The following is a 27,408-nucleotide window of genomic DNA, read 5'->3' on the forward strand; positions in this document are numbered from 1 at the left end:
TGTTGTTGTTGTTCTTTTTTTTCCCTGACACTCACAAACCAAATGGAGGAAAGAGAGACAGACAGACAAGAAATCTACACGGGGATAGTCGGTTGTCTTTTAAGTAATCCCTCGAATTGTTGATAATACTCTCGATACCTTTGTGTGGCCATAACATGTAAACTATGAAAATAGTTCCTATTCCCCTGGTTATTGTGGTATGTGATGCCAGCTTTATCCAACTCTTGACAAAGTTTTCCCATTATTGTATATCGTATTCCTGTTTATATTCTAAGTCGGGAAAATGGAAAAAAATATTAAGCGCTGTAAGTGGGCTCCAAGATAGCTCATATTATTCCACTGATACAAGTTGAGCTCATTCATACCAGTATCCTCCCCTGGGGTAGGATTCCACAGTGGGTCTGGAGCATGGCCAGGGCTGTTGGACCCCTGAGGTCACCTCGGTATGGAGGCAAGAGGAGGAAAGAAGGGCTCGCCATACTCTTCTTGCTCCTCAAAGAACACAAAGTGCAGGCGACCCCATTTGTCCAAATCACCTAACAATACAGTACTTTTCATCTTTTTGTACACAGTCCTGAGACACAAACCAGGTAAGATCGTTTCTTTGAGGAGCAGATAAGCAACCTTCTTTCTCTTAGTGCACACTCCTTCTCTGGTCTTTTTGTAAAAAAAAAAAAAAGAGACTAAATCTATTACCTCATCAAAAGTAAGATAAGCGAAAGTGAACTTTTGTTGCTGAAGGCTCCTGAGGTTTGGGGCTTACTTGTTAGAACAGCTTGCCTAGTAGAGGCTGACTAACATAGGTATCTTAGCTCAAACTAGTATAGGAAGGCTCTGCTTTAAAAATTGAAGCATAGCTGACACATAATATTACAGTAGTTTCAAGTGTATAACATAGTGATTGAACAATTATATACATTATGAAACACTCGCCACGATAAGTGTATTAGGGTATTATTGAATATATTTCCTAGGCTGTACTTTTCATTCCCGTGACTTATTTATTGTATAACTGGAAGTCTGTACCTCTTAATCCCCTTCACCCACTTCACCCATCCTCCCGCCCTCCACCGCGTTGGCCACCACCAGTCTGTTCTCCGTGTTTCTGAGTCTGTTTCTCTCTCCATTGTTCTTCGTTTCTTTCTTCGTTTTTAATTCCACGTATAAGTGAAAGCATGCAATATTTCTCTGTCTGTCTGGTTTATTTCATTTAGCATAATACCCTCTAGGTCCGTCCACGTCGTCTTAAGGCTCTTGTCAAAAATGGGACCAAAGAAAAAGAGCATAGGAATAGTCCACTTTGATGGGGAGACAGTAGTTAGATGTGGCCTATTCCCACAGTAATTTATGGTGGATAAGTCAGTATATGGGGCCCATGGGGAGTTGAGCTTAGAGAATGTGAAACAAATTTTAGTCATCTGTGAGATGTTTATTGAAGTTTCCTATCCAGCCCAACATTCGAAACAATTTAAGTGTCTACGACAGTTACATAAATTGCGGTAAATGTACTTTACCATTGCTGTCTAGCCATCGAACACTATAATTATAATTATAAAGATTAAGGAACCCTGGAGAATCTTTATGATAAACGTGAAGAAAAAATACAAACGTTTTTGTACAATCATCTAGAAATAAGTATGCCTATGAACAAATACTAGAACAGAACACAAAAACATGTTAAAAATCTTAACTTTTTGTTGTTTTAAATATTTAAAATATTCCTTTTACAACAATAAAAAAATACACAAGAACAAATTCACTAAATCAAACTGTTCCAATACCAAAAAGAAATGTATGGACTTTAAAAATTATCGACAAGAGGCACTTGGGTGATTCAGTCAGTTAAGCATCCAATTCTTGATTTTGCTCACGGTTTCATGAGTTTAACGCCCACATTGGGTTCTGCCCTGGCAGCATGGAGTCTGCTTGGGATTCTCTCTCTCCCTCTCTCTCTGCCCCTCCCCTCTCATTCACGCATTCACACACACACACACACACACTCTCTCTCTCTCTCTCTCTCAAAATAAATAAACATTAAAAAATTGCTTTAAATAAAAAAGTTATTGACAAAATATTTGCATTTTTAGACTCTAACTTCCCTGCTACCATGTGAATTACTAGGAAGGACTCCATCATTTTTGTGGTTCCTTTTTAAGAAAGGCAATATTGGGGCGCCTGGGTGGCTCAGTCGGTTAAGCGTCCGACTTCAGCTCAGGTCACGATCTCACGGTCCGTGAGTTCGAGCCCCGCCTCGGGCTCTGGGCTGATGGCTCAGAGCCTGGAGCCTGCTTCCGATTCTGTGTCTCCCTCTCTCTCTGCTCCTCCCCCGTTCATGCTCTGTCTCTCTCTGTCTCAAAAATAAATAAACGTTAAAAAAAAAAATTTTTAAAAAAAGAAAGGCAATATTTACCCTCATGTTAATGGTCCTAAAGCCACATGACTTCCTATAGACTGGCTCTGCCGATGTTTCTCACAAGACCAGAAATGAACATTCATCAGATGGAGGACAGCACTTCTTTCCCTCAAAAAAGGACCCTGTAAACAAACTGCGATTGCTCGATGGCGTCTTTAACATTTCTCCATTGGGAACATCCTGCTCGACCTTTTGCGTCTTAAAAAATAACAGGAGTATTTATAACTTCATTTGATAACTGCCTTGATTACATCATTCTTGTGCTTTCATGGATTTGTGTTTACAAATGATTGAACTCTGGCTTACATATTATCCAAGCTCTGCACGATTGTCATCAGTAGGGAGACTTAACTGCATTCATTTTATATCCAGAACGGTCAGCCCTCTTGACTCCACCCCGAAGCAACAGGAATAACATCCTCACCCCTGCCCCCACTCTTTGAAGAGCTCCCAGGGACTGCATTCTCCTTTGGAAGGAGATACGGTAAGGTACGTAGTACCTTAGATACCTTAGGTACCGTAGATACGGTAAGATACGGTAGGGAAGGTTTCCATGTTAAAACTCAAGTCCTAATCCTTGGCTCCAAATTCCAAACCACACAAGGAATTCCAAGTAGCAGCATTTTTTTATTTTCCAGTTTTACTGAGATATGGTTACATATAGCACTGTAGACGTTTCAAGCGTCCAGCGTAACGATCTACATGTATCATGAAGTGTCCGCCATAATAAGTTTAGTTAGCACCTCTCGTTTCATACAGATACAAAAAGAAGCAAGAAAAAAATCAGTATTTACCTTCTGAGGACCAACTGAAATTCCTACATGGAAGGAAAAAGACAAAGTAAAATCCATAAGGAGGATTATAATAGATGCGGCCTACTTCAAAATCGATCTCCTGTGATTCCAGAACCTGATTCCTGCACAGAAAGCCAGTTACAGTTCTCCCCGTGGAGATGCCAACACTATTTCCAAAGAGACAATCTGCCACATGCCTAGACATTCTGATTTTTGTGTTACCTTTCACACTACCTGTAAACTTCTTACTTGGGTGTCACATGTTAGAACATACATCACTCAGTCCTGTGATTTTTCCTATCAGCCTATTAATGTCTAAAAATGAGACAAGATGGACTTGAGACAAAAAACACTCTTCTTTTGGTTACACATCAATGCTTCTCACCCTTTGCTCTATTTTTTTTCCATAGATTTCTAAGTCCCAGCCAAGCTTTTTCCCCATAAAATATTACTCATCAAAAATCGATTCTTTCACTATGTTGTACACCTGAAACTAATATAATGTCAGATGTCAACTACACTACAAAATAATTTTAATCCACTTTTTCAAAAAATTCTCTTTGCTTTTCCAAAATTCTCTTTGAATCTCTGCGCACAAGGTAAATTAGAAATAAAGCAAGTTGACCATTTGAATTTGTTCATCAGAAAACACATGTATTAGAAAAGGTTGGGTTATGCTATGGCTACAAATAACCCCCAAACTTCAATGACTTAACAAGACAATGGTTTATTTTTCATTCATGCAAATTCCACTCCAGATCCAGGCAACTCTTCGGAGCATCTACCTTCATGCAGTGGCTCAATACTCCAGGCTGAGAGACGACACTTCTATCGCTAACTCTGCAAGGGATACAAAAGTCGTAGAAGGTCTCACAGTCAATTGAATGTCGCTGCATAGAATTGTCGTCTTCCTGTGTGTTGGGAATAGGAGGAGAAAAAGATATGTAAGGTCCCCGGAAATCTCTGCCACATATAAATAATAAAATTGTGTATAAATGAGATCATCACACCCTCACTCAAAAAGTGTCTAAAACTAGCTTAGATTTCCAGTCATCGAGAACAGCACTGTTCAATACAAATATAACGCAAGCTATCGATGTGAGTCATGTATGTACTTTTAAACTTTCTATATAGCCATATGAAAAATGTAAAAAGGAACAAATAAGATTAATTTTGAGAATATATTGAAGGGTCACATGGGTGGCTCAGTTGGTTAAGCATCCAGCTCTTGATTTCAGCTCAGGTCATGATCTCACAGTTTGTGAGTTCGAGCCCTGCATTGGGCTCCATGCTGGCGGTGTGGAGCCTGTTGGGATTCTCTCTCTCCCTCTCTCTCTCTCTGCCCCTCCCCTGCTCTCTCTCTCTCTCTCTCTCTCTGTCTCAAAATAAATAAATAAATTTTAAAAAGAATATATTGTACTTACCCCAATATACTCAAAATATTATTTTATTATGCAATCAATATATTTTAAAATTAAATATTTTCCTTTCTTTGTACAAAGCGTTCAAAATCCAGTATGCATTCTGCCTTGCTAGCACACTGTAATTCCAACTAGCTGCATTTCAAATGCTCAGTGGACAGCACAGAAGTGGAATGTAGAGAAAACTATGTTCATTGACCACCGGCTTGCCAGACATTTGCATAAATTGGCATACTTAATTCTCATAACACTACTATGAGATAAATAACGTTGTCTCCATTTTTTTAATTTAATTTTATTTTTTTAAATTTTTTTTAATGTTTATTCATTTTTGAGAGACAGAGCACGAGCAGGGAAGAGACAGAGAGAGAGAGAGAGAGACAGAATATGAAGCAGGCTCCAGGCTCCGAGCTGTCAGCACAGAACCCGACATGGAGCTCGAACCCACGACCTGTGAGATCGTGACCTGAGCCAAATTTGGACGCTTCACTGACTAAGCCACCCAGGCACCCCACGTTATCCCCATTTTTAAAACTAGGGCACTAAGGTCTGGAGTAGTCTAATAAGAGACCCAGGACTATGTGGTTCATGAGTGATTTAGACAGAATTCAAAACTATGTCTAACTCCAAAGCCCATGCTTTTCTACTTTTTCCCATATGGAAATTTAGAGTCAAAAGAACAAACCAGACATTGAAGCACTATTTAGTAAGCACTGGTATCGTGCTTTATGGCTCTATTGTTACTTCCTCTAGAAGATGTCTAATTTCATCTTCTCTATAATTAGGACTCAATTGAACCATCATTTCCCTCGGCATTTTGAAAAGCAAATCATTTCTCTATTCTTAAGTATGTAGGTGTGGCAGAAGAGGAAGAGGAGGCAAAAGAAACAAAGGATGAAATAGAAGGTAAGATCAGCCCAACTAGGATAGGGGAAGCATTGACGTCACTACTCTAAAACTTAGAGGAAAATTTCAAATAGCTTCAAACAAACCATTTTGTTATATATCTCATGATTTTGTGAGTCAGGAATTCGAGCAGGGCTTGGCTGTTCTTTTCCTTTCAACGGGGCATCAACAGAGGTCGTTCAGGGGTGGATGGGCTGGTCTGGAGGGAACAAATTGGCTTTGGGCAGGGTCAGTGGAAGTCTGGCTCAGCTGGCCCACCTAAGCTCCCATAAAGCCCACCAGCATGGCAGTATCAGGGTGGTCAGACTTCCTTCATGATAGCTCAGGGATCCAAGAGAGAGAGTCTCCCGGTCTAGAGCACTATCTGAAGGTCTCCCATATTACTTCTGCACATATGACAGCTTCAAAGGAGGCTAGGAAATGTCTTTATTCTGGCCATGTTCCATCAGAAACTGGGACTTTTCTATCACTATAGAAAGTGGGGAATGTATAAAGTCTGGAGCCAACCCAAAGACCGTCACCTAGGCTTAACTGCAGAAGCTGAGAAGTTGAAAAACCAGACAAACACCTAGAGAATGAAGTCACAGTGAACAGGGGCTAACCCAAGCATCCATTCTTGTCTTGCCTTTGTCCCATCAGATGGGTGGAACAGGGCAAGTGCAAAGCCAGGTGGGGTGGAGCGCCATCAGCCTGGGAGTCAGTCCGCAGGTGGCTGGGCCCCTCTGGAATCATGGGCTGGAGGCTTGGATAAACTCATGACTGCAGTAAAAAGGACAAGCTTTCCATGCTAGAGAGACTGGAATAAATGTTAGGGTTTCGAGAATAGAGGAATGCAGAGGGAAAGACAGACACCTATTTGATCCGATACTCCTGAAAAGTGGAAGCTGGTTCCAGCAGCAAGGAAGACAGCTGGGTTATGAGGAGGGAAGCCCAAATCTGGAGTCAGACATGCACATACCCAAAGTTCACAACTGACATTTTCTTTTTTTTTTTTTTAATTTTTTTTTAATGTTTATTTATTTTTGAGACAGGGAGAGACAGAGCATAAACGGGGGAGGGTCAGAGAGAGAGGGAGACACAGAATCTGAAACAGGCTCCAGGCTCTGAGCTGTCAGCCCAGAGCCCGACGCGGGGCTCGAACTCACGGACCGCGAGATCATGACCTGAGCCAAAGTTGGACGCTTAACCGACTGAGACACCCAGGTGCCCCACAACTGACATTTTCTTAAAATCTTCTGTGTGGATCTGAAAACTCAGGAGGGCAGAGCCAACAGAGGCCATGTGCCCCCCATCTCGAAGGAAAGACATGGTGGAGTCTGTGAGTAAAGCTGGGCCCCACAGTCTGTCCTCATCACTCCATTTTCCACAGTTGTACTTTTCAACCATCTCAGAAAAAAAAAAAAATCCAGAAAGTTCAATGGCTCCAAGTTTGGAAACCAAATAGTCATTAACATGAGTGAAATCAACATAGATCCCAGACTGGTCCTTTTTGAGTTTCTTTTGTATCTTCAAAAGCCCAATTCTCCTGTCCCATCTGGGACATTTAAAAAAAAAAAAACACCCAAAGAATATTCTTTCAAGTGCATTGCCCATGCAGCTAGATGATTATTATCCAGACTATTAATTATTATTATGGTTACTACTGACATGATTTCTACGCTTTTCTGGGTGCCTGTCCAATCCCACATCTCACCACCGCAGCCAGTGTTGGGTTTCGCCTGGGAAACAGATGTCCACACACAGATCTGAGCAGGCACAGACACTGAAGGCAGCCGAGCTGAGTGTGTTGGAGAGCAGGTGACAGGATCAAAGGCAGGTGAGCAAGTTTACATCCCCAGGAGGACTGGAATGCACAGGCCCAGTTGCTTGCTGACGAAGCATGGTTTCACCAAAACATTTACTCCAGCGAAGCCTAAGAAAGCAGAGCCTAGGTGTAGAGAGAAACGCAAAGAGTGCATTGAAGAGCAAGGCCAGACCACAGTGAAGGACGACAAAAAACCCATGCCATCCACCATGATCCAGGAGAGAGCGGTCAGATAGTTCTCAAAAGGAATGCAGCCAAAAATCCAGAAGTGCATCTAGACCCTACCTATCTGACTGTGCTTTTTCCTATGGTATTTTGGTTTCTGTTTTTCGTGCTGACGTTTCTGCAAGCCACATTACATAAAAGTTGCTAGTGTGCGTGTCTCTTTCCCTTCCACTAGGTAGTGAACTCCTCAAAGACAGGGCCTAGGGCTTCCTCATCTGGTTTCTCCCACACCAGTCACAACACTTACAACACAGCAAGATTTAACACAAAAAATGATTTCATCGGATTATGGGCCAAAAGGAAACGTCTTTAAAGACTCAGAGTTGTAATGAATGTGGGGTATTATGAAACTGGCAGTTCATCGCTGATGGGGGAGGAGAGAGCCCAGGAGGGATAGTGGCTGTGAAGGCCCCCAGCAGCCCTCTGTACGCATGCTCAGAGATGCCTCCACATGGACAGAGGTACCTCCACACAGACACAAACACACCAAGGGCACACCTCCACAACCACAAACCCGGAGACACCACCACACAGATGCCAGACCTTCCATGCAGAGTGATTCAGCCCTTCCAGAGAAGTCTCCTCCCTTCCTCTTAGGGTTCAAATGTCCCCCTGTGAGGGGCAATGATTGATCTTGGAGAGTGAATGCCATTATGAAAGCCAGGTATTACAGGAAGTAGATCAGACAGTGACAGTGCTGGGGCACTGGGGCACAGCGCTGGACTGTGAGGTGTTCAGCTCATGGCAACGGCAGGCTGATGTCAAGGCTCCCAGGAGGCCAGCAGGTGGCGGGGCGTCCAGGAGCCTCCAACATTCTACGACTGGAGAGTCACGCAGGCAGCCTGGAGCCACAATAGACATTTGGAATGAGGGAGGCAGGCTCTGGATTAGGGGGATAATACTGGAATCTATGTGCATGCTACCAATGCAAATGGTATAAAGCAAAAAAAGAAGAAGAACAAGAAGAAGAAGAAGAAGAAGAAGAAGAAAAGGAGGAAGAAGAAGAAGAAGAAGAAGAAGAAGAAGAAGAAGAAGAAGAAGAAAAGTGGTGGAAGGAGAGATCTCGTCTCTGGGCATTGATGAAATGGGCGAATACCAATATAGAACCCAAGCTGCCATGATTATGAACTCACAGAGGACAGAACTCCCTCAGTGTCCGGGAACCCCAGGAAGCTAGTCCAGGGCCCACGGGTAAGAAAAGGCAACCAGTGGCTTCAGGTGACTGGGAATGAAGGGGCATGAAACAGGATAGACTAGTCATTGTAACAAACAACCAGCAGATCTTGGAGGCTCAGCCCAACAGACATTTATATTCTGGGTCAGTGGAGGAGGCAGGCATGATCTGAGTCGTTTGACTCACAGAGTCCCTCCCTTCCTCCATCTTTCATCTCCCTCTTCACCTCTTAGAGTCTTCCCCAGGGTTCTCTGCGTCTGGTCAGCAAAAGACAGAAGGAGAGAGCTTGGATCACATTTGGGAAGGCTTCACTTTTGCCCACGCTGGCCAGACTCAGTGACACGACCGAGGAGAAAGTCTTGGAGGAAAAGGAAGTGGGGCAAGTCAAAGCAGCAGCCCTTGGAGAGCAAACATGCCCAGAACACATGAGATCTGAGGCCGTGGAGCAGGAAAAGGTCAAAGAATAGAAATCAGGAAGGTACTGGTGGCACGGTGGCTGATGGTCATGACGTGTTGGGCCACTCACCAAAGCATCTGCCTGTATATCGGGATTGGACAACACAGCACTGTAGATGGGCTGGAGGAATCTGGGACAGTCTTTGGAGGACCCAGGAAGGATGCAATAAAAATCAGTAGCAAACAACAATGACAAACACAAGAGACAAGGTGCAACCCATCAATGCAAGCTCCCCGTATGTGTGGCTGCGGTCGAGAATAACTCAGACAAGACACAGTTATTGAGAAAAGTAAAGAGCTGATGGCTCCATAGAGCCAGGGAGGCGGAGAGGAAAGACAGTGGAACAAGATTCCCGTCCACTTCCCACCCATCACATCTGCCATAAAGACCGTGAAGAAACTTGGCACAGGGAGATCCGCACAGCCCTGGGTCCCACGTGTATATTCACAGTGGCTTTGAGGGGGTGGGGTCTGCACTCAGGTACCTGTCACCTTGTAGGGGTCTCCATGTAACAATCCACACGTGTTGTGTGGTGCCTTCCCATCCATAAACTCTGAATGTGACTTTGTGTTTCTAATGGTTCCACAACTGCCTGGAGAAGAGCAGGGGCACGCTTAAAACTAATATCTGGAGGGAAGTTATGAAATATTGCAATTGCTGTGCCCATTTGGGGGGAAAGCACCATTGGAAATAGACACATCATCCCTTTCTTGGAAAGATAGTTGATCCAAACCACCTCAGATGGAAATGATTTCTCAGTATATGGCTATGGAATATTTTCTGTCTTCAGCATCTCAAAAGTCCCAGGTAAGGTAAGGGCAATTAACCAGAGTCTTCTCTCTGATTTTAGTCCAGATTTGAAAGCTTGTCTCATCCAAGCTTGTCTAAAAAAAAAGAAAGAAAGAATGAAAAAAAAAAAAGAGCTTTTCCAAAATCCATTTGTCAGAAGTTTCCAGGTAACGATGGCCAAATCAAGACAACGTTTATGAAAGTTTGGGCAGAAATCAGGTCATTAATGATACTGGGCTTTGTTTCTCTGCCAGCCAGTGTGGCAATACACTCAGGAAGGCAGGAGTTAAAGGACCAGTGTGGACCATAGGGCTCTGTCCCTCCAAAGTGATATAGAGCTGCAAAGGTGCCTTCCAAGGGCCAGTGCCGGCCTGACCAGTTTCACTGTAGTTCCTGTTCTCCTCCCAGACATTTCTTCTTCAGCTACCTGCAGGCTATCACAGTGTCACAGAATGAGACTCCAGCAGCGACCAAGTGAGAGCCAATTTCCAGAATGAATCCCCCCTTCTGCTCATCCCCAATCTGCCAATCCCAAACTCATAGAGGCTAAAGAACACAAGTGAGAGACGCAGTCCTGGGCCACACCCCAGTAGTTCTCAACTGGAGGCAATTTTGTCCCCAGAGATATTTGGCAGTGTCCAGAGACATTTTTAATCGTCACCATTGGAGGGTGCCACCAGCATCCAGTAGGTAGAAACCAAAGATGTTGCCAAACATCCTATAATGCACATTGTGTTAGCCCAGGCTGCCATAACAAATCCCCAGACTGTGGGGCTTCAACAACGGAAATTTATTTTCTCAGAGCTCTGGAGGCTGAAAAGTCCAAGATCAAGGGACCGCATGGTTTGGTTTGCAGTGAGAGGTCTCTTTCTGGCTTGCAGACAGCTGCTTTCTCGCTTTGTCCTCACATGGTTCAGAGAGAGAGGGCAGGGGGTAGGCAGAGAGAGAGAACAACCTCTTTAAAAATCCTTTTTTAAAAAAATTTTTAAAGGTTTGGTTCATTTTTGAGAGACAGAGAGACACAGAGCGTGAGCAAGGGAGGAGCAAAGAGAGACAGAGACAGAATCTAAAGCAGGCTCCAGGCTCCGAGCTGTCAGCACAGAGCCTGATACGGGGCCCAAACCCACGATCCGCAAGATCATGACCTGAGCTGAAGTTGGGAGCTCAACCAGCTGAGCCACCCAGGCACCCTGAGAACAAATTCTTTAATGTCTCTTCTTGCGAGGCCGCTAATCCCATCATGAGAACCCCATCCTCATGAACTCATCCAGCCCTAGCCACCCCCCAAATGCCCATATCCAAATACATGACATCAAGGGTGAGGACTTCTACATATGAATTAGGGGCAATGAAAACATTCAATCCATAACAGCACACAGCAAGGAATGATCCAGCCAAAAAAGCCAATAGAACAGTTCCAGGGCTGAGCGACCTCGTTCTCACAAGAATAAACCAGTATTCTGAGTTTAGCTTTGCCCTTCAGAGCCTCAGCCAGACCACTGTGCCAGAGTTTATGCAAGATTTAATGCACCATTGCTTCAGGCCAGGAGACCCACATTGCAGCAAAGAAGGTGTGGGACTGGGCCCATGACTGTGAGATCCGTGTCCACATCCCGTATCTCCCCTCCCAGAGGTCAGCCTGCTGAAGGCATAGCTGAAGGGCCAGCTCAGAAGCAACACTCACGAAGGCTCATGCCATACTCCAGGCACACAGGATACACACAGAATCAAAGACCTTGATATTGCACTGCACCCCTAAAAGGGTGAATATATGGGTCCAGGAATCAAGGGATAATAGCAAGAGTGGCCCCACCTGCCATCACCCCCAATGACCCACGAGGGGAGGTTTTGTCTCCCATGCCCAAAACACTGGGCTCTGCATGGCAACGGGTCTTGGTCTTCCAGGGAGCACGCTTTTACTTGGACACCGTCGCAAGAGTCTCCATGAATCGTAATCTCAACAGCCACCTACGCAGTCAAGGAGAGAAGTCACCATCCGGGCCTGATCATAGGCAGAGGTGAGGTTGCTGGTATACAGTGGTGACGAGAAGAGCAGTCTGGCCCCTCAGTGTGTGACTGGACGTGGACGAGGATAGCAAATCCGGCTGGAGACAGAGGTGGTGACCGGGACCTCGGGAATGAGTCTCTAAGTCAAGCGCCCAGGTGAGACACAAAGACTACAGAGGTGGTGGCTGAGACTCCAGAAAATGAAGGAATGCGGCAGTGGGTGCTGTAATATGTCCCATGAGCCTCCTTGCTCTGTTTCGCCTGAGAAAGAGAGGAGCCCCGGATTGTGGAGGAGTTGCCCCCCCCAAGAGTGTGGGCAGGCCCATCGAGTGGCACGGAGGTAGACAGAGAAACAACAGATGCACAGCCCCGATCGCCCTTCCAGAAGGGCTCCCATCCACAAGGTCAGCAGGCCTCACCTGAGGTCATGCCCATTCGGAGGTCACCAGTCAAGGAACAGACAAAGCAGGAATGGAAATGAGCACCCCGCCCCCCGAGGACAACTCTGCCCCCTGCATTCCCTGGCAGGTTGGCTGAGGCTTCATCAGGCCTCCCCTGCAGTTCAACAACTCCTTCTGCCTGCCTGTTTCTTTACCTTTCTTTCCACAGATGTTACTCCTGCACCCCAGACTCCTCCTCGGCATCGGCTTCCCGATCACCCAACAGCAGCACAGTCGCTGGATTTCCCATGGCCAACTATTACTCCAGTAGCCACCTAGCAGGAGTATGGGAAGCAGGGAGGGGAATTCTGTCTTCGGTGTCCCCCACTGGCCCCAAAGTTGTTGTTCAATTTGACTGGCGCGTCTTACTGGCTCAGTCGGTTAAGCGTCTGACTTTGGTTCAGGTCAGGCTCTCACAGTTCCTGAGTTTGAGCCCCACATCGGGCTCTCTACTATCAGCGCAGAGCCCGCTTCAGATCCTCTGTCTCCCTCTCTCTCTGCCCCTCCCTCGCTGTCTCTGTCTCTCAAAAATAAACATCAAAAAAAAAAAAAAAAGGTAACTTATCCTCAAGGCCGGAAAGGGAGACAGAATACAAAAGGTCAGCCTGCAGCCTGAGATACATTTGTAGAAGGGCTAAGCTGAGTGAGTGGTTTCAAGGCAGACATTCTGAGGCACTGATGGGGGTGAGCAAATTTTTTCTGTGAAGGACCAGACAGTAAATATTTTCAGCTTTGCAGGTCACACGGGCTCTGTTGTAACTATTCAACCATAGCTGTAGCAAAAAAGCTGCCGCAGACAACAGGTGAAGCCACGGCGTGGCTGTGTGACCGTGAAACTCACACTGCCCACAGGGCAGATTGTCCCCCTGGACCTTAGTTTGCGGATCCCTCCATCTCTTCCAGTGATCGTTTCCGTGGGAGAAGATGTAAACCCAGGTTGCATGAGTCTGAGCACTCAAGACTCTAATTTTCAAAGGAAGGTTTCAAAACATTAACAGACAGTGAAATACACTGGAAATGAATTTGATAAAATGCTGCACAGCAGTTGTTGAATGATTTCACGAAGAGATAAGACTAAAAGACTAGACTAGACTAGAAAATGTCACAGTGTATATAGGAAGGGCAAGTATTGTTTCATGAAATTCTTTTTGAGGCGGCGTGTGTTTAACACAGAGACTGTGTGTGTGTGTGTGTGTGTGTGTGTGTGTGTGTGTGTATCAGGATAAGATGCGAAAGTATTTCTTAAAGTAAGTCATAGTCAGAAAGGTTGAGAAGCACTAGCCTGTCGCAATCACTCCCAATTTGCTCTCCCCAGGGATAGCACTAACTACAAGCAGATTTGCTCGCGACCTGCATTTGAACGATACGTAAGGGGCCAACTGGATTATCCATTATCCAGCCATCCTTGTCAAGGCACCTTTTCAAAAAACTCCTCTTCAAAACATTTTCTTATTCCTTTTAGGTTTTTTAACACTCTCTTTGGCCCCTCTTCAGTGTACTTTTTATGACTTCAGTTGCCAAAGGAGAGCTCAGGTATCAGCTCTGAGGCCTGCTGTGATTTCATTCATGTGTAATTAATTCAAGCTGTCTGTTGCTTTTAAATGTCAGCATGTGCTGGCAGTGTGTCCCTGGAGCTTAGCCTCGGGGACTGGGAGAGCCCTTTGGATCATACCCCAAATGAAAGATTCTCACTTTGACCTGAGAGCCTCCTTACTGAAATGTCCTCTCCCCACCTCTGCCCTTACGAGGCCAGGCCTGTGTCTGAGCAAATGACCAACAGTTAGGACAGTGGCCATCACAGTCAGACTCAGGAGGGACATCTACACGACCGCCGTGCACACTTGGGACGGCACCTTTCCTTTTCAAGGCTGGTAGATACTTGCACCAGATTTGGCTACTGCACATTGTCCTAAGCGCCCAGATGCTTGCCTCTGAGCGTCACTACAGGCTGGGGCTCAGGACTTAACATCTCCTGGGACCACTGGCCTCCCTCTATTTCACCTCTGTCCCTTGCCCAATTTCTAAGCGGTGCCTCGCCAATTGGCGCTCAATGCACCTGTGCATGTGGCTGGGACAAGGCAACCGCCCGAGTATCAAGAGTTTATCATGAAAATGGAAGTAAACCAAAAGAATTTCAAATCCCCACTGAAGTACCTAAGTAGAGAAGGGCTTTTTGTAATCAAATGTAGCTTCCAAATTGCCTTCCGAGAGGTTAAGTAACAAAATGAGTCAGAAGCTTTCAGACGGTCTGTGGCCTGGGATATATCTGATCACACATTACTTGCATGTGGTTAGTGTCACACACGGCAGCGTCTCCTTATGATGTGAACAACCACGAAGGCATCTAACATTGTGACCCAACTAATTTGAGTGCATGTCAGTTCCTACCGAGATACAGAAAATCCAGAAATTTTTTTCCTCTCTCCCTTCCATTCCTGTTACCTCCCTTATTTTGATAAGACTCATTTCAAAATGCCCCGAGCAGACATATTTAATCTCATTTTTCACTTCAAACACTGGGTTAAAGGAGAAACTCTCTGTGCCTCACCAGTAAAACAGGTGGTCCTCCTGTAACATGGAAATTTCTAAGTTTCCCACATTCCCCAAATTACTTATTGCTTCCCTCAAACACATTGCTCAAGCCTGAGCTGTTAATTCAAATAGCAACTCCTCACTAAAAACTGGCATAAAACAAAGTAAATAATTGTTTTTCACGCCGGATAGATTTTAAGATGCCCAGACACAATTTCATCTTCTCTGTCGAAAACCAGGCAAAACCAACCCATCTGGCAAAGGATGGCAGTGGTGAAGACCTCTCTCACCCTTGGAAAAGCAGTGCCCCCTTCTGAGTTAAGGACACTTTCCCACAAAAATGTAGCTATCCAAAGGGAACCTTGCACCAGCCCCGGCCCAGATCCGAATACAAGGAGAGAGACGGCTTGAAACTGATGCCTCAGAATCCACTCTTGGCTTGACAAGCAACAGTCCAACAAATGCACTTGGTTTGGCAGGCTGCCATTTTGGATTTGCACACTTTTAGATTCTGCAGTGAATATTTAGGTGTCATTGTAGGAACCTAATAACTGTTTGGCACCTGAATGCTTTTCTTCTTCGCTTTACAGAGGCGAGTTATGATATTAACATAATGAACCTTAGCAAAGCTAACGACACTAAAAATAATGTGAGGGACTCACCATACCAGAAAGACACTGATTGACTGTGGGGTGCAGGTCCTGTGCTACATGAGACCCGTCCAGGGATCTTGGAGGAAGTTGCGAAGCCAGCTGGCCCCCAAGACGCTGCAGGGAACCTGCTCTCTCAAGGATTGAACTAAATGGTAGGGGCCGAAAGAGAACTAGGAAAGCCACCTCTGTGTCGTGTTAATATTAAGACTACAATGACTCCAAGTGTCAAAGGACCACTGGCTCCAGGAACACCTTGCATAAACATTAGTCCAAGGTTTATCTTAAAGTACTGTCCAATCACTGCTGGTTGAGTCCCACAACAGTCCTGAGGGGGCTGCCCAGGGCTTCAATCATATGAGCTATGACAAGAATACTGACTCCATCACATGGTTAGGCGAGCCTGGTGCTCATTAAATGCACAATAGATGTGAGATCCTCCCAAGGAGGAAATAGCACTGCTGTTAGAATTTCCATGTGAATTTGATCATCACGTGACTTTCTTCTTTCACAAGAGGGTCTGTGCAGATTAAGATCACTAGCTCAGGGCTTGGAAGATAGGATGGAGGTGGCGGGAAAAGGAACATACCAGGGGAGATGCAGGGGTGTGGAACACAAACTTGGCTTACTCGAAGTGTTTTTCTTATGCTGGCTGAGTGGAGAAGTGGAGACAGCAATTGCAAAAGTAGGGGTGATGGGAACACTGTGACTGGGCCTCAGCCAGGAGCATGGTCTCAGGAGAAAGTGCCCATGTTATAAAGGGGAAAGGGCCCCATGGCTGCCTGAATGGGCAGACCCCAAGGAAGGGCAGCCAAGCAAAGCACAACCCTAAAGGCTGGGCCAATGCAGGATGAGGGCTTGAGAACGGGGTGAGGCAAGGACTAGGCAGCAGGAATGTTTGAGAATCGCAGAATTGGGGAGGGGCGGAATAAGCTGGAAATCACCCTGAAAATCACATGCTCAATTTTTGTTTTACATTTCATAGAAACTGAAGCCAGGTGCTTACATGACTAGTCCCGTGAAACAAGGAAAAGTCGGAACTCAGATTAGTTGTTCTTTTTAAATCTAATGACCCAGAGCTCTTTCATAGATAGATAGATAGATAGATAGATGATAGATAGATAGATAATAGATAGATGACAATAGATAAATTTTAACTGCAACTTGTTTTCAAATTTCTCAATAACGCAATCAAGAGCCAAGTGAGTTCGATGGTAAATAATGTTCCAATATTGGGCAATGAAACCATAATAGCCTTTATGACTGCATTGTCTGTCAGGGAGAGGCTCAGAGCAATGGGAAGACTTGGCTATTTGCATACATTTCACTACCTGAAATATACCAGCATGTCGATCACGTTGGGCTCTGAGGGTTTTCCTTCACCACAAGCAGGCAATGCTTGTAAGCGGTTTGAAAGTGAGAATTCCCTGAGCTGCCCAAATACGATGGTGGCTGCTAATTTGAATTATTTATCGGACCCTAGTGATAAAAGTGAAGAATTGGGAACTAAAGAAAGTACAGTAGAGAAGAGAATCTTGTCATGAAATCAGTTTGTGACTTTTGGAAGGTTTATGAGAAAAAAAGTGGAACCTTTTACGTGCTCAATACACAGACTCAAGATGCTGATACCTCTTGCAATGTCACGAGGTGGGAAAGTCAGAGTAGGTGCATGTTGGTGGCCTCCTGAGGGACTGAGTAGAAAAAACATCCCAAGGAGGAGAGCCAAGTCTCGGGAGACTCCAGGAATGTGCAAAGGATTCCTTAGCATGACTTTTCTCTGATAAATCCAACTCTGTGAAATCGACGGGACCTCCTGGTTTCCCAGGAGAGTGGCTGGTGCCCGTGCGGGTGCTGTGCCTCCTCAGTGAGAATTCCTTCTGGGCGTCCGCCGCCCTGCAAGATATGAAATCTCTCCCTTTAACTCAAACCCCAGCAGAATACTCTGAGCTCTCACAGAGCAAGAACTCTGGATGTTAAGCAGCAGCAGCACCTGGAAGAGAATTTGGCTGTTTCCAAACGAACGCCTCTGTACCCTTCACCTTGCTTGATGCAAACCAATCAGGCTGGGTGTCACCATGTCCATTGGCCGTATGAGCTATGGTACTCAGAACAGTTGACTCACCCACCTGCGTGAAAACAGTTCCCCTTTAGGACGTCTCCGTTTCTCATTGATTAGCGCCCCCAAAAGTCAATATCGACTTTCTGTGTTGGTTACAACTCTGCTTGACCATTCAATACGTTACTCATCAAACATGAAGGGGATCCAGGTCGATATCTAGTTAATGTTTCCCTTGTTGAATCTGCCCTATGACTGATCTTTCAGGTGCTTTCATCTCGAAAGCTGAAAACCAAACAGCAGTTATTTGCAAAACGGAGTGGCCTAAGTAGACGGTTCTCGGCAGGGGGTTGGGGTCCCACTGGGTGAGAATGGTGTTTGCCAACTTGGCCAGTCCAGTTTTCTCTGACCTCCACTGTCAGCCCCACTCCAGCTTTGGTGAAAAGTCTATATTCAACTGACAGAATCAGTCAAAGGCAAATGAGCTCCCAGGCTCAAATCACTTCAGGAAGTTTTACATTAAGACTGACCTCTGACTTATTTTAGCTGTTATTTCCTTATAAAAATGAAAAAAAAAAACCACCCCAAGAAATATATTTTGACTGTCAGGATTTATAAAGTGACTCTTGAGTAAGTCCTTGGGGTTAGTCAGCTATTCAGAGCTAAGGCAGACTGTAAATGAAGCATTCTATGATGGATTTTATAACAAATCCCAACCCCATACCTTCAAGGCCAGTTTCTCACCTGAGACTAAGATCAGCGGCCTCCTAAGCACCTACATTCTGATTCAACAAGCCAATAAGCCATTCCTTTCCTACTCCTCTTCCTTCTGCCCTTTGCTCTCTGTTTTATAAATGGAACCGCCATTGGCCCATGGATTCAAGCCAGAGATCCAGCTATCATCCTGTCCCCTCCATTCAGTCCCCAGATCTCATCACGTGGGGCTTGCTAGGACTTCTCACACCTGCCAGCCTCCTCTCTACAGCCACTGCTACTGTCTCTCAGACAGGTACCCGTATCACAACCCTTAAGGCTCTTTCCCTTTCGGTTTGGCCCAATCCAATGCTTGGTCCACTGGGTAGTTAAAAGTGGGTTTCCCAGTGCAAAACCTCTTACGAAATCATCCTCCCTTTTGCAACACTGGTGGTTCCTCCATGCCCTACAGATAACACACAGACTCCTTAATAGAGCTACGGGGCACTCATTCAACAAGGATTTATCGAGTAGGTTCTCCGTGCCAGGTCCCGAGAATAAACAGGGCACATGTGGCCCTCCTGAAACTCGGCTAGCGGGGGATTCAGCACCACACACAGAGCCACACCCGTCAACACCCAATCCCAAGCTGTGCGTGCACCGTGACAGGAAATGTGATACAGAATGAGAATGAGTAATGGGGGTGGGGGGAAGGCTGCATGGCTTCCCCAAGGAAGTGATGAGGTGGAGGGAGGAGCTTTCCAGAAAGCGGGAACACCAATTATAAGATCTATCTGGTTAGGAGGGAGCATGTGCTTGAGAAACTGAAAACAAGGCCCCCACAGCTGGAGTGGAGAGGACAAGACGATGTTCGGTGTGAGCTAAGACCACAGCGATGAGGAGGGCCAAAATCACACCGGGCCACCGGGCCACACGGAGAACGATGCCCTCTTCTCCATTGCACGCAACTGAACCAACGTGGCTGGCATTCCAGGTGAGGTTAAGGTTGGGGAAATACCAGCCAGATCCTTGGACAAGCTGAGTTCGAGAGGGTTTGAATCATCCTAGGAGAGATGTCATGTAGAAAGTAAATATCTGTCTAAAGCTAAAAACAGACACTGCAGCCAGAGGGGGGCATTTGATAAACAAACCTTGTGCCTGGCCACCCTTCTTCATGGCCCACACCCTCTTGCTGTGCGGCACTCCGACCTACTTGTAATTTCACGAAGCCCCTTGGGCCCTCCTCTTTTGGAACCTTGCATCCAGACCCTACATTCAGAACCACTGTCTCTCTCTCTCTCTATCTCTGTCTCTCTGTCTCTCTGTCTCTCTCTCTCTCTCTCTCTAGCTTCTGCTCATCCCTTACTGATTATTACCTGCTGATCCCCTACTGGATCCTTCAGAGCTTGGCGAAAACACAACCCCGGAAGCATATCTTCCCAAAGCACCCGGGCTTGCCCCCAGCGGTGATCCTCCACACTAAGCTTGCCAACTGTCTGGTCTTTTCTCCCTGCTAGATTCCAAGCTATGGGGGATGTGCTCGGTAAATATTTTTTAAGTAAGAGAATGATGAATTGCTTAATTAGTGATTATTTATGAACCCTAAAACTACAGAACACCAGAAAGACAAAAAGGAAATCTTACCAACGGCCAGGGGAAAAAAGGCGAAATAATTTTTGACAAGCAGTAACTAGACTCACGTCTGATTTTTGACAAAAACAATGGAAGGCAGAGTGATATATACAAAAAGCGAGAGGAAGTAGCACACTGCACCTGGGGAAAATGTTCCTTAAGAGTAAAAGTTAAATAAAGACACTTTTATGCCCACAAATGCCAAAGTATGCAAGTGGCAAGTAGATCCACACTAAATGAAATACTGAGAGGCTCTCTTCCGGCAGAAGGAAATATTCCCAGACGGAAGGCCAGAGATAGTAAACAGTAAATATATGGAAACATACAAATAAAGACTATATAACCAGCACTTGTTACGTCTGGGCAAAGGGAGGAAAGGTACTTCTCTCTGGTCAGAACAGATAAGTATTAGTTGGAACTTGGGAAAAAAAGGGAGGGGGGGAACGTTTGTTGAGAATCTGCTGCGTTCCAGATTTTTCTACCACCTGGCTACTATTACTAGGGGTAAAAACTTCAGTCTCTGAGGATTTTTAAAATACTATAACTTTATCAGCAAACTTATGAAATCCCACTGATTCCACACAGAGAGAAAAAGAACCCCGTGACTCCGGGCCAGCTCTAAGTCCGCAGTAAAATCTTCTCCCTCCTTCCCATTCAATGGCTCAACAAAAGAAGAGTTGCAAAGTCCTCTGCAGGTCTAGGTGACTGTCCACGGCAGCTGCCCCCCGTGTTTTGCCCAATCTTAGGACATTCCATATCTTCTTGGCTCTCATCATTCCCATGGCAGGGGGAGGGAAAGGAACACACAAGAGCACCAGCAGTAAAATGTTCTTTTGTTAACCTGAAGAAGTCATGTGGCCATGCATACTTCATGGGGGCAGGAGAATGGCTCCCCTAAGAACTGGAGACTCAAGAACTGAAAAGTAGTTCTCCAGTCTAGGATGATCCAATGTTAATGCCTACTTTAATCAGACTCGGCATTCTGAAAGTTCACTGCCTCTGAATTATTCCCAATGCCATCACGCAGTAAAAACATAAAAACATAAATAAATAAATAAATAAATAAATAAATAAATAAACAAACTCACTAATCCCTCTTTATAAACCTGAAATTTACTTTTGATTTCTCCCTCCCTCTCTGTCTCTGTCTGTCTCTCTCTCATTCGTCTTACTCATGAAACCACATCTCCCTTTTCTCGTAAATATCTCTTGAATTTGCCCCCTTCCCCTGATGCAACTGCCTTGGTCCAGTCAAGCTGCCTTCTGTCCTAGACTCATTGCTTCTCCCTGCTTCCAGCCTCACTTTCGGCACCAACTCCAAATCAGAACCTTGAGCATGTGTTGTCTCTCCTCTAAATGCCCTTGATGACTTTCCATTGCCTCAGGACAAGGTCAACCTCTACGTGGCATAAAGATGCTCCACTGAGCGGGCTCTTCTCTTTCCCCATCCTCATCACCTTTTATCGTCCACTCCATGTTTTGGCCCTAACAAACAATTGTTTTTCCTCAAACCCTAATGCGCCCTATCGTTTTCACCTCTTTTCTCTCAGCCTCCCTGCCTGGTGCACACCTGCCATTGTGTAAGAACCATCTCATCTTCCCCTCGGTGAAGCCAGCTCTACCCTCTCCCCGCATCTCCGGTGCTACTCAAAGGCCCGAGTCCCATTAACTTCTGCACGCACAGCCCAGCAGAGTGTCTGGTGGAGTAAGTACTTTTAAATGTTAGATTTTTAAATGGCTGATCAATAAGTGAATACTAGCTCTCCCACTTGGCATTCAGAGGCTATGTCCCCAAGAACCTGGGTCCCTGTTTGCCGTTAATAAAAATAATAATAGGGATACTTAACATTCATATGGTGCTTACAGTATGTCAAGTACTATTCTAGGTGTTTTACGTGTATGAACTCCCATAATCCCCCTAAGTGCCCCCGGAGGGAAACGCTATTTATTACTTCTTATTTTCCTGGTGAGGAACCTAGAGCACTGGCTGGTAAAGTGCCAGGTTACACAGCTAGAGTTGAGATGTGAACTCCTGCTCTTCACCTCACTGGCTCCAGGGAGAGCCAAAGGCTGTGTCCTGATGGCCTCTCAGGGTCCACACACAGACCCTCTGGTGGAGACACTCCATACCCCGTATTTGCTCAACATGCAGTGCACCTGTCTCGTGTCGTTCCCTCCAAATCTAGATGGGACAATGGTGGTGCGTTTGGCAGATTGCCATAGAGGTCTGCTTTTACCCTATCGATTCTCCGATCAACAGAAGGGCATGCTAAGGAGATATTAAAAGTTCACGAGAAACAGATTCAGTCTCTTATCTGGTAATAATAATGAGCATAAAAGCGACAAGCACACAGCAGAAAGTCTTCTCAGGACATATACATACTAATTCATTTAATCCTCTTAATAACCACTATGCAGTGGACATTGCCACCAGCCCCTGTTTATCAGATAGGGAAATAACTCAATCTGACCATTGATGACCTTGCCCAAGGTTGTATGACACCTAAGTGGCAGGGTAGGGATTCCCACCCAGAAACGTGTGGCAGAGGGTGCCGGGGGTACCTGGCTTCTCCAGGACACTGGGCTGCATCATTGCTGATCTAGGGAGGCACAACTTGCTTAGCTCACCTTCTATGCCTTAATGCTCTCATCCTCCTTCCCTTGAAAGCTCAGAGCTGTGCTACCTCATGCCTTCTCCCATCAGCACTGCCCTGGCTTCTCCACACGTATGCCTCCACTGTGATCTGTTTTCTTTTTTATGAGCAAACCAAGTTTGCAAGTTCCTCCCATTTGCGCTGACCCATTCAGATGGTCTGTCCAGGAATTTCCTGTCCAATTGGCTAATTGTTTTCTACAGTCATCAGGAACGAAGGCTGAAGATGGGGAGTTTCCCAAGCCTCGTGTTAAAGGAGATTTGAGTCACCTCTAGTCCGCATATGCCAAACTGATGTGAATTGCAAGGATCTGTCAAAACACACATATGCGGTTTTCATTAACTTGTTCCCTAGAATGAAAAAGAGAGTCCAGAAGTCCTGTGCTAGGTACATCCTCTGCAGGATAGAGCCTCCAGCTTGCCTTTAACTGGGAAGAACAGCATCTGGAAGCAGTCCACTGCCACGTTTTACTGGAACATTCAGATCACCTCATGAAAGACCCTGGAGACACAGAGAGCGAATGAAGGTTATCAGCCCTGTTGACATTGATCCTGGACCATCTGTATCCATCTTAATTTGTCATCCTGGCCATTCAAGAGCTGATGACTAGACAGACTTCAAATGACTTTTAACTTTGTTTTCTAGCACTTATGGAGGATACAAATCTTAATCGAGTGGTCTGTTGTTATCTCCGAGCCCCCAGACCGGTAAGAAACCAGAACTCATGTCAAATAACCCCAAAGTTTTCGTGACGTTTTGTGAAGCATGAATGACAGCAGTTAAAGCAGATTTTTCTCTGCTGAGGCAGGAGATAATCACATGATTCTTAGACCTCCTCAATCCCCCAGGGTTGAGTGAGAAGTAGAATATGGGGATCACAAATAGATAATGGGAATAATCGTTACGATTATACTTTAACTCTGCAGCAGCTCTGATCTCTTATTCCTCTTAAGCCACAGTGTCACATAAGATCATAAATTAGAAATAATATGAATATGTGACCAATTCCCCTCGTGGTGGTCACAAAAGAATACAGGAGACCGGGTCAGTTTCCATAAAGCACCTCCCCTGCCCAAAGACGTGACAGTTTTCAGTTATGAGTTGTTCTGTCCATATTTGTCTTAGGGACAAATGGAAGGGAAAGGGACCCAGGAAAATCCAGCTGTCCCCTTCACTGGGTGGTGTCATATGGTAAAAATCCTCTAGAGAAAGTGTCTCTTCTCAGGGGTTTGGAGACAGAGCCTCATCTCAGGAGACCCTGCGTCCTTGACCTTGCCTGCGTGCCATGTATCCTTGTTGAATCATGCAGGGTGGTGTGTAAGAGCGTATGGGCAGGCTTTGGATGAACACAATTCTAATATTTACATTTAGCTCACAACAGGCATAATTAGTTAACCCACCTCTGGACTCAGAGCCACAAGAAACGTTCATGATGCAAAGCACACCAGATACATCTGTTTCCATATGTGGTTTTGAAGGCACTCTTCATTTCATTCCAATAATTACAGGAAGATGTTTGGGGGCCACCAATAGACTAAATGTTATAGCATAATCTTCATTTCTCTAGCTTATGGCCTCTCAACTCTATGCACATTTTTAAAAAGACATGTTTATTTTTCTCTTGAGCTTTTGAATGTGGGGCTGTTGTATTCTCCTCTCTTCATTCCTGTAAGTAGTCCTTCTCTGATTTTTGTTGTTGTAGATCCGAAGTTATCTATTATTTCTTGACCTTGGCAAAAAGAAATCTCTCGTAGGTTACAGACAAATTATAAACATTATTATCTGGGGGAGAGGAGCAGAAATTCCTGGGCTTGTGAAGTTAATTCGTTAGAAAATAATAGTACGTGTCCTCCAATATTGGGTCAAATGTGACCTTGGCTACTCCTACACTCTGTATCACTTCAGAAAGCATTCAGCAAAGAGGAACTCAACCTTCTGACATTTTATTGCGTCCAAAAGACACCTTTATTTCCCATGAAGGCTATTCTGTCCATTTTAGGGAATAGTGTAATATGGAAGAGAAAGGTACCGACTATACGTGGGATCAAATCTTGGCATCATGCGACCTTGTCAGAAGTCGCCCTTTCCAAGCCTTTGTTTGTTCGTTGGCTATAATATCACCTGGCTCACAAAGTTGTTGTCAGGATTAAATGGAGTAATATACAGGAGGAGTTTACTCAGTACGGAGCCTGCAGTGTATAAGTGTTAATAAACATCAGAAGTGAAAGCACCATTTTAATGATCCGAAAAAGATTATTATTGGCTTTGGTCTATAAGACATTGAATGTCATGATGTCATACACACCCTTTCCCAGTACTACTGCTGCCATCTTGCCATTGGTTTCTCTTCTTCGTGATAAATTCTTAAATTCTGTGGTTCCCTGACGTGGTGCTGTGTGTTCTCTGTTAGGCTTCCAGACAAGGATATAACAAAGAGTTCGTGGTTTCTAGAAGGTTCTCAGAGTGGCAAGGTCTACCTTAGAATATGCCGACACCATTAAGATCCTTTTTTGGTGAAACGTTTCCAGTGATACTCAGATGCCACTGTTCAGAAAGAGCCCGGCAGGAGCGAACGAAAGTAGATTCCTCCTCCGAAGAGAGCCCGGGCAACAAATGGAGGCTGGTAAGTAGCACCCGTTGGTAAGAGAGATAAGATGACGTGGAACGAGTCTGAGTATCAGCAAGTCTGCACTTTCAAACTCAGGCCAACAGCTCAACGTCTATTTATGTCAGGTTAGATCGCACCCTTTGATAAAGCATACGGTCACTAGAAAGTGTCCTTTTCTCCCCCTTCCTTCCTCCTGTAGGCATAAATTCCCCCTTATACAGATCAGTCTGCAGTCATGATTGGGTCCACCCTGAGTAAAAACAACCAGGACTTTCATCTGAGAGAGGGGAAAAAAAAATCTATCCGAACCCACTGTGTGAAAATTGTATGGACCCCAAGTAGTTTTAATTGAATGTTGTACTTTTTACCATATACTTCTGCATCTTTTGTAAATGGGTTGGAGGCCACTTTGTATCTAACACAATGGTACCAACGTTGAATTTTAAAAACAAAAATGAAGGAAAATAGGAAAAACTAGTAAAACCAAAGCTTGCATTGGAAGTGGTCCGCTAGAAAGTCCTACAGGATTGCTTAAGGTATCTCAAAACTTGGCTCTACTCTGCTTATGGCCAAGGCAAAGCTTATGCCAAGCACCGGAGAGGGACGTCTATAAAGGAAATCTGCAGGTTTCGATTATATGCGTGTAAGAAATGACCAGTGCTGAATGGGGAAAGTTCTGCGGAAGCAACCCTGTATAGGGACCTCTAAATTTCCTTCAATAATATCCACGCCACAGAGGGAATGAAAGGGCCTGATGGTGGTGTGGCCCCTGCCAAGCAGAGGGAGATTCTGTACAGGCTCACAGGAAAGGAAAAGACTCTGCCTGGGACCAGCAGCCAGAGTGGCTCCGGCCTTTCAATTTTTTCATTAAACAAGCCATGTTTCACCAAGGCGTCCAGGAGGCTTTCGGGGTGGGCGGGGGCTGTCTGTGGGCGGGGCCGAGACGGGTTTGGGCGGGGTGGGGCCCCCCGGCTGACACCTGCTCCTCACCAGGGTCCCGCGCCCGCCCAGCGCGGGCAGGTGTGCTGGCTCCGCCCCTGTGCCTTTGCTAGGAGCCAGGGCCAGAAAGAGCGGCTGTCCCTGGGGGGCCGCGTGGAGGGCTCTAGGAAGGCAGGTGCACCCCAGACAACGCTTCACCCCGCAGTAAATTCCATAATTACAGGTCACCGAGTGGGCGCCCCTTTGAAGTGAGGGACTTTCTTGTTGTTCCTGCGGCGGATACAATTTGGCTGAGATATCAAATGCAGATAGTAAAAATTTAATTAACAAATCAAAGCCTTTATCTGGAGTTTTTAGAACTGTGGCCAACAGTTTTCTTCAATCTCAAGAGCTCCAGTCACAGCCGAAGAGAAGAAAGCAGCGCCTTTGTAGTGCAGAAAACGTACAACTTTTCCTGATGATCGCTCTCACAGATAAGGCTCCTCTTAACTGCCCGCTCCTTCCCTCCTTCGGGAAGAGGCTTTGAGGCCCCTCTGCAAAGGGGCTGCATTTTTGAGAGCCCTTTGACACTCTGCTCTGGTTAACCCTTTATCTGGTTAACAGGATGGTTCTCCCAGCAAGCCAGGCTGTAGGAGATGATTAGTCTCCCTTGCGTGGTTGTGTGGACCGACAACACGCCCTGGACCTGGGAGAAACTGAGACTCCAAAAAGCGAAGAATGTGTTCTGCCTCCTTGTCCCGACAGAACTCTTATGAATAAAGCAAGAGGAAATGATGCGAGGCCGTGTGTAATGAACATGTAATTAGAACATCAGAATCCAAATTTGCATGTATGTACTATATACATGCCCATCTGTATAAAGTAAAATTATCATGGTGTCATCTCTGAATGTGATTAAAAGTGATTTTTATTTCCATTTTTTGGTGTGCTTTGCTCTAGCTTTCAGGTTTTCTAAATTAACATGGGTTAAATTCATACTAACAAATTGCTACAATGGTTAATTGAGCTCCCAAAGGCAGAGACCAAATAGCCCCAGTGGCTGGCTCCCAACGCTGACAGCACTTGGTTTGGGATTAATTGAACTAGACAGGGTTGAGCTGGATGGAATGGAGAAGGAATAGCGTTCACTCAAGATTGCACACACAGGATATGAAGTGGGTCTGAAAGAGTAATACAGGGAGAAGCAGAGAGCTATCTCTAGAAAACAGCTATAA

At 45.3% G+C, this 27,408-nt stretch overlaps 1 long non-coding RNA gene across 1 annotated transcript; it reads left to right on the forward strand.

Moving 5' to 3' along the window:
- Nucleotides 1-19,165: 19,165 nt before the first annotated feature.
- LOC109248649 (uncharacterized) lies at nucleotides 19,166-27,110 on the forward strand. Its single transcript, XR_002072185.2, has 3 exons — nucleotides 19,166-19,355; nucleotides 21,544-21,698; nucleotides 25,058-27,110. It is a non-coding gene; the product is annotated as an uncharacterized LOC109248649 (long non-coding RNA).
- Nucleotides 27,111-27,408: the final 298 nt, after the last annotated feature.

Source organism: Panthera pardus, unplaced genomic scaffold, assembly GCF_024362965.1.
Source record: "Panthera pardus isolate Hobbes unplaced genomic scaffold, ASM2436296v1 HiC_scaffold_15, whole genome shotgun sequence".
NCBI lineage: Eukaryota > Metazoa > Chordata > Mammalia > Carnivora > Felidae > Panthera > Panthera pardus.